We start from the raw sequence: 7,790 nt of genomic DNA, 5'->3' as shown, positions 1-7,790 counted from the left end.
TGAAGGAGTTGAAGAAACAACTCGATGAACAAGAGCGTATGGGTCTAATCAGACTGAGTTCATCTTCATGGGGTAATGGTGTTCTTTTTTCAAGAAGAAGGATGGAACGGAACGACTCTGCGTCGACTACCGTCCATTGAACAAGAAGACAATAAAGAACAAGTATCCACTTCCCAACATCAATGAGCTGAGCAACTTAAAGGTGCCCAAGTATTCTCCAAGCTTGACCTCCGCATGGGTTATCATTAGATTCGCATTCGTGAACAAGATATTCCCAAGACAGCATCCAGAACAAGCTATGGTTCGTATGAATATACTGTCATGTCTTTCGGCCTTGTCAATGCTCCGCCAACGTTCTCTCGCATGATGAACTTCATCTTCAACCCTTACACAAATGATTTCATCTTGGTGTATCTCGATGATATTTTGGTCTTTTCCAAGAATAAGGAGGATCATGCCAAGAATTTGAGATTGGTACTCGACAAACTCAGAGAGCATCAATTCTATGTGAAGTTTTCCAAGTGTGAGTTCTGGCTTGACGAAGTTCTTTACCTTGGTCATATCATCTCCGCCAAGGGCATCGCTGTTAATCCTGAGAAGGTGTCTACAATTGTGAATTGGGAACCTCCTCAGAATGTCAAGCAGCTCTGCAGTTTTCTTGGGCTTGCAAGCTATTGTCGAAGATTCGTTGAGAATTTCTCTAAGATTGCAAAGCCTCTTTCCAACCTCCTCTAGAAGCATGTCAAGTATGTCTGGACGCCTGAATGTGACGTTGCATTCAACACCCTCAAAGATAAGTTAGTCACAACTCCTGTCTTGACTCCTCCTGATGAATCCAAGCCATTTGAAGTTTTCTGCGATGCCTCCCTACAAGGTCTCGGTGCTGTGTTAATGCAAGAGAAGAAAGTTGTGGCATATACCTCTCGTCAGTTGAAGCCCAACGAAAAGAACTAACCAACTCACGACCTCGAGTTGGCGGAAGTTGTCCATGCATTATTAACGTGGAGACATCTCTTCTTGGGAAGGAAAGTCGACATCTTCATAGATCATAAGAGCCTCAAGTACATCTTCACTCAGCCCAACCTCAACCTCAGACAGACTCGTTGGGTCGAAATGATTCAAGAATACAATCCGAGTATTGAATATACTTCAGGCAAGGCCAATGTCATTGCAGATGCTTTGAGCAGGAAGGCTTACTGCAACAGCTTAATTCTCAAGCCCTTCCAACCGGACCTTTGTGAAGCTTTCCACAAACTGAATCTCCAAGTTGTTCCTCAAGGCTTTCTTGCCAACCTTCAAGTCTCTCCTACTTTGGAAGATCAAATTCGTGAGGAACAACTCCTGGATGCCATGGTGAAGAAGGTGAAAAATGGGATTGCCAAGAGCCATCCCAAATACAAGTGCTATCGCATTGATGACAAAGACACTCTTTTCTTTGAGGATCGAATTGTGGTTCCTAAAGGTGATCTAAGGAAAGTCATTATGAACGAGGTGCACAATTCCCTTCTATCCATTCATCCTGGAAGTACGAAGATGTACCATGACCTCAAGCAGTCGTATTGGTGGACTCGAATGAAGCGAAAAATTGCTCAGTTCGTGAATGAATGTGATGTCTGTAGAAGAGTGAAAGCAGAACACCAACGGCCAGCGGGTCTCCTCCAACCTCTTACTATTCTAGAATGGAAGTTTGACCATATTGAGATGGACTTCGTGACTAGATTTACCAAGTCCAAGCGCGGAAATGATGCTATCTTCGTTGTCATCGACAAGCTTGCTAAAGTGGCTCATTTCCTTCCTATCAAAGAATCTATCACAGCAGCTTAGTTAGCAGAGCTATACACCTCTAGGATTGTCTCCTTGCATGGCATTCCACAATTGATATCTTCTGATCGTGGAAGCATCTTCACTTCTAAGTTCTGGGACTCCTTCTAGAAGGCCATGGGCACCAACATTCGCTTCAGCACAGCCTTCGTCCTCAAACTAGTGGCCTAGTCGAGCGAGTCAATCAAATCCTTGAAGATATGCTCAGGTCTTGTGTCATTTCCTTCGGTATGAAGTGGGAAGATTGTCTTCTATATGCCGAGTTCTCCTACAACAACAGCTTCCAAGCAAGTTCAGGCAAGGCCCCATTCGAAATTCTCTATGGCAGAAAGTGTCGTACTCCTCTTAATTGGTCAGAGACTGGTGAATGCCAACTTCTTGGCAATGACTTAATCACAAAGGATGAAGAAATGTGCAAAGTCATCCGTGAGAATCTCAAAGCCACGCAATCACGCCAGAAGAGTTACTATGATAGCAAGCACCGTGACTTGGCTTTCGAGATCGGAGACCATGTCTACCTCTGTGTCTCTCCAATGAAAGGTACTCGTCGCTTCGGTATCAAAGGGAAGCTTGCCCCTAGATACGTGGGTCCTTTCAAGATCATTGGCAGAAGAGGCGATCTCGTCTATCAACTTGAGCTTCCGCCCAACTTCGCAAATGTGCACGATGTGTTTCACGTATCACAACTTCGCAAGTGCTTCAAGACTCCTGAGAGCACCATCAACTTCGAAGAGATTGATCTCCAAGAAGACATGTCTTATCATGAGTATCTCGTTTCTATTATTGAAGAAACTGAGCGCAACACTCGCAACAAGTCTATCAAATTCCTAAAAGTGAAGTGGTCACACCATTCCGACAGAGAAGCCACCTGGGAGCGCGAGGATCACCTCCGTTCCGCATATCCGGAGTTCTTTCAGCCCTAGATCTCGGGACGAGATCCTTTCATAGTGGTGGAGTGTTGTAACACCCCGGATGTAACTTGCCATATTTGTAACTCCAACTCTTGCCTTTTTCGGCTTTAAGTTATGAGATTTCCCTTCGTGGTTGGGTTTTTGTCTTCGTTTTGCATTTTGTTCATGTCATGCATTTCATATCATGTCATCCTGTGCATCTAATTTGCATACGTGTTCGTCTCTTGCATCCGAGCATTTTCCCCATTGTCCGTTTTGGAATCCGACACTCCTACGTGCACTGGCGTACCCCTTTTGTCTCTTTTCGTGAGCGGGTGCTAAATTTTCTCCGGAATGGACCGAGATTTGCCAAGTGGCCTTGGTACACCGCCAGTAGACCGCCTGTCAAATTTCATGCCATTCGGAGTTCGTTTGATGCTCCAACGGTTAACCGGGTAACCGCAAAAGCCTCTTGTGTGTTGCAGCCCAACACCACTCCAAAATTGCCCAATAACCCATCGAAACCACTCCCATGTCCTCCGTCGTCGGATCACGATTGTGTGGGCGAAAACTACACTCCATTTGGACACTCCTACCTCCTCCTACCTATAAATATGTCTTCTTCCCCGAATTTCTCCTCCAAACCCTAGCTATCACCCTCTCCCTCCGCGCTGGACACGTCCGCACCGGCCGGACGCATCCGCCGCCGCGCCCCGTCCAACCTGCCGCCGCCACGTGGCATCTCCGCCACCTCCCGCCGCCGCGGCCCGGCGAGCCCGGATCAGGCCCGCCTAGCCCATCGTCGCCGCCCGCGCACCCGTGCCTTCCCGCGCTGCTGCCCTTCGCTCCCCCTCACAGCGCCTCCCCACCGCCATTTTCCACCTCGCCGGCCTCCGCCTCTGCCGCGATCGCGCCGCCGCAGCACGCCGGCCGCCGCCACCCGTGCCGCGCCGCCCGGCCCCTCGGCTTCCGCGCTGCCCGAGCTCCTCCACCGCCGGGATCCGGCCTCCTCGGCCCCCGATCCGCCGCCCTCGAGCTTCTCCGGCGAATACTCCGGCCAGCTCCTTCCGGCGAACCTCGGTTCGCGTGCACAGAAGATGAACCCTGGATCTATCTTCTGAGAGGTCATTTTCTTCTAAGTCCTTAATATTTCCATGCTCTATTTAATGCATCATAACTTAATGGCTGTAGCTCCATTTCATGCATATGAGATATCAAAATGTTCATTGGAGATGCTATTCATTTCATTCCATTGTGACATGCTTGTTCGAGTTCATCTTGATGCACTAATCATTGATGCAAGAGGGCTATAAAATGTTTCCTGTTGTTACCTATCAGATTATGATGATTTGTCATTTTTGTCACATTTGATGTGTGCTTCATATGGGCATGAGCTCTACATGTGTTTTGATCTATGCCATGCCATCTTTACAAAGGTGCTTGCCTTGTATTTTTGTGATCAATGTGGTGACTAGCACAAGCATTCAAACTAGGCCTCGTGATATTGTTGTTTTAAGGGACTTAGGATTTTGCTAAGTCCTTGTTCTGCTGTTATTTTGATGCCATGTAAACATGATGCTATAGTGAGATCCATGCTTGTTTTGAGTTGCTTCAGTAAGGATGTTTTGAACATATGGTTATTCTCTATCCATCCATGCCCCTATTTTCAATTATGGAGTGCCCTAGCATGTCTTAATCTTGCTCTACTTTTGCTATAAAATGTACCGGGCAGATTGTTTACATTTAATCAATTTTTCCATGGTTGTTGTTAGTGATCCAAGCATGCTATGAACTTGCTCTTGCCATGGTTAGCTTCATGAACATGTCATCTTGCTGTTGCCATGCTTTTTTTGTCATGCAAGGTATTGTGGTGAGTGATTTGAGCTCGCAAAGTTGCCTTGATAATTCTATTTATGCCATGCTCAGTTTTCTGGTAAGTCTGAAACTGTTAATAAAACTTGCTATGTTTACATGGGTGCCATCATATCTTCTGTGTGTTTTGGCTCATGTTCAGAAAGGGACTTTTGTTCTATGCATTTAGTAGATTCATGCCATGTCTTTGTTTGCTATGATCTGTTCCTGTAGCATGTTGCTTGCTTTCTCTAAACATGGCACCCTGATGTTATTTCTGGCATGTTAGTATTTTCACAAAGTCTGTGAAGCTGATATCTTTTGCACTTTTGCCATGCTTGTTTGACCTTGTTCTAGTGTGATTTAGCCGTAGCTCAATGTTCATATTTTGTCAAGCATCTTGAGTACATCACTGCCATATGCCTTGTTGATATGTTGGGGTGGAGCAGCTTAGTTTCTTGTTTCATTCTAGATGGAATCGTGCTGTTAATCGCAGAATTGTGCCATTCTTGTTTTGCTTGCCATTGGCAAACTGTTCATCCGTTTCCGGCCATCTTTATATCATTTTCGACCGAAATCATCTCATCTTTCCAGAGCCACACTTGGTTTGCCAAGTTGATACCTTGTTCATTCCTCCCCTTCCGAAGCACGCATATGCATTGCATATCATGTCTTACATATCATGCCATGTTTTGCATCATGTTGCTTGTGCATTGCACCATGATTGATTGTTGGTCCTTTGCTTGTGTTCTTGCTTTGGGTAGAGACGGGAGACGAGTACGTGATCGAGGAACCTTTTGAGTATGCTAACGAGGATCAAGCTTTCGTCAACTCTGAGAACTTTGCAGGAAAGATGACCATACCCTCGAAATCACTTCTATCTTTGCTTCCAAGTTGTTCGCTCTAATGCTATGCCGCGATACCTACCACTTGCTTTATGATGCCTCCCATATTGCCATGCCAAGCCTCTGACCCACCTTTCCTAGCAAATCGTTGTTTGGCTATGTTACCGCTTTGCTCAGCCCCCCTTATAGCATTGCTAGTTGCAGGTGAAGATTAAGTTTGTTCCATGTTGGAACATGGATATTGTTGGGATATCATTATTATCTCTTATTTACTTTAATGCATCTATATACTTGGTAAAGGGTGGAAGTCTCGGCCTTATGCCTAGTGTTTTGTTCCACTCTTGCCGCCCTAGTTTCCGTCATACCGGTGTTATGTTCCTTGATTTTGCGTTCCTTACGTGGTTGGGTGTTATGGGAACCCCTTGACAGTTTGCTTTGAATAAAACTCCTCCAGCAAGGCCCAACCTTGGTTTTACCATTTTCCTACCTACCACCATAGACCTTACCTTGGGTTCTGCAGACTCAAGGGTCATCTTTATTTTAAACCCCCACGGGCCAGTGCTCCTCTGAGTGTTGGTCCGAACCGAGCTGCCTGCGGGGCCACCTCGGGGAAACTTGAGGGTTGGTTTTTACTCATAGCTAGTCTCATCCGGTGTTTCCCTGAGAACGAGATACGTGTGTTGGAAATATGCCCTAGAGGCAATAATAAAAGCATTATTATTATATTTCTTTGTTCATGATAATTGTCTTTATTCATGCTATAATTGTATTATCCGGAAATCATAATACATGTGTGAATAACAGACACCAACATGTCCCTAGTAAGCCTCTAGTTGACTAGCTCGTTGATCAACAGATAGTCATGGTTTCTTGGCTATGGACATTGGATGTCATTGATAATGGGATCACATCATTAGGAGAATGATGTGATGGACAAGACCCAATCCTAAGCATAACGCAAGATCGTGTAGTTCGTTTGCTAGAGCTTTTCCAATGTCAAGTATCTTTTCCTTTGACCATGAGATCGTGTAACTCCCGGATACCGTAGGAGTGCTTTGGGTGTGCCAAACGTCACAACGTAACTGGGTGACTATAAAGGTGCACTACAGGTATCTCCGAAAGTGTCTGTTGGGTTGACACGGATCGAGACTGGGATTTGTCACTTCCGTATGACGGAGAGGTATCACTGGGCCCACTCGGTAATGCATCATCATAATGAGCTCAAAGTGACCAAGTGTCTGGTCACGGGATCATGCATTACGGTACGAGTAAAGTGACTTGCCGGTAACGAGATTGAACGAGGTATTGGGATACCGACGATCGAATCTCGGGCAAGTAACATACTGATTGACAAAGGGAATTGCATACGGGGTTGCTTGAATCCTCGACATCGTGGTTCATCCGATGAGATCATCGTGGAGTATGTGGGAGCCAACATGGGTATCCAGATCCCGCTGTTGGTTATTGACCGGAGAGTCGTCTCGGTCATGTCTACATATCTCCCGAACCGGTAGGGTCTACACACTTAAAGGTTTCGGTGACGCTAGGTTGTGAGGGATATGTATTATGCAGTAACCCGAATGTTGTTCGGAGTCCGGATGAAGATCCCGGACGTCACGAGGATTTCCGGAATGGTCCGGAGTAAGATTTATATATGGAAGTCCTGTTTCGGCCATCGGACAGTTTCGGTCATCGGGTATTGTACCGGGACCACCGGAAGGGTCCCGGGGGTCCACCGGGTGGGGCCACCTATCCCGGGGGGCCACATGGGCTGTAGGGGGTGCGCCTTGGCGTACCTGGGCCAAGGGCACCATCCACAAGAGGCCCATGCGCCTAGGGTTTCAAAGGGGAAGAGTCCTAGGAGGGGAAGGCACCTCCTAGGTGCCTTGGGGGGGAGGGAAACCTCCCTTGGCCGCCGCCCCCCCTAGGAGATTGGATCTCCTAGGGCCGGCGCCCCCCCTTGGCCCTCCTATATATAGTGGGGGAAGGAGGGCTTTTCATCCACGCCTTTGGTTGCCTCCTTCTCCCTCTCCAACACCTCCTCCTCCTCCATAGCGCTTGGCGAAGCCCTGACGGAGTACTGCAGCTCCATCACCACCACGCCGTCGTGCTGCTGCTGAGCCATCTTCCTCAACCTCTCCTTCCCTCTTGCTGGATCAAGAAGAAGGAGACATTACGCTGACCGTACGTGTGTTGAACGCGGAGGTGCCGTCCGTTCGGTGCTAGGATCTCCGGTGATTTGGATCACGTCGTGTTCGACTACCTCATCCCCGTTCTTTGAACGCTTCTGCTCGCGATTTACAAAGGTATGTAGATGCATCCGATTACTCGTTGCTAGATGAACTCATAGATGGATCTTGGTGAAACCGTAGGATTTTTTTTG

The sequence above is a fragment of the Triticum urartu genome, chromosome 6 (assembly GCF_003073215.2).
Source record: "Triticum urartu cultivar G1812 chromosome 6, Tu2.1, whole genome shotgun sequence".
NCBI lineage: Eukaryota > Viridiplantae > Streptophyta > Magnoliopsida > Poales > Poaceae > Triticum > Triticum urartu.
Note: the sequence above shows the minus strand (reverse complement) of the source record.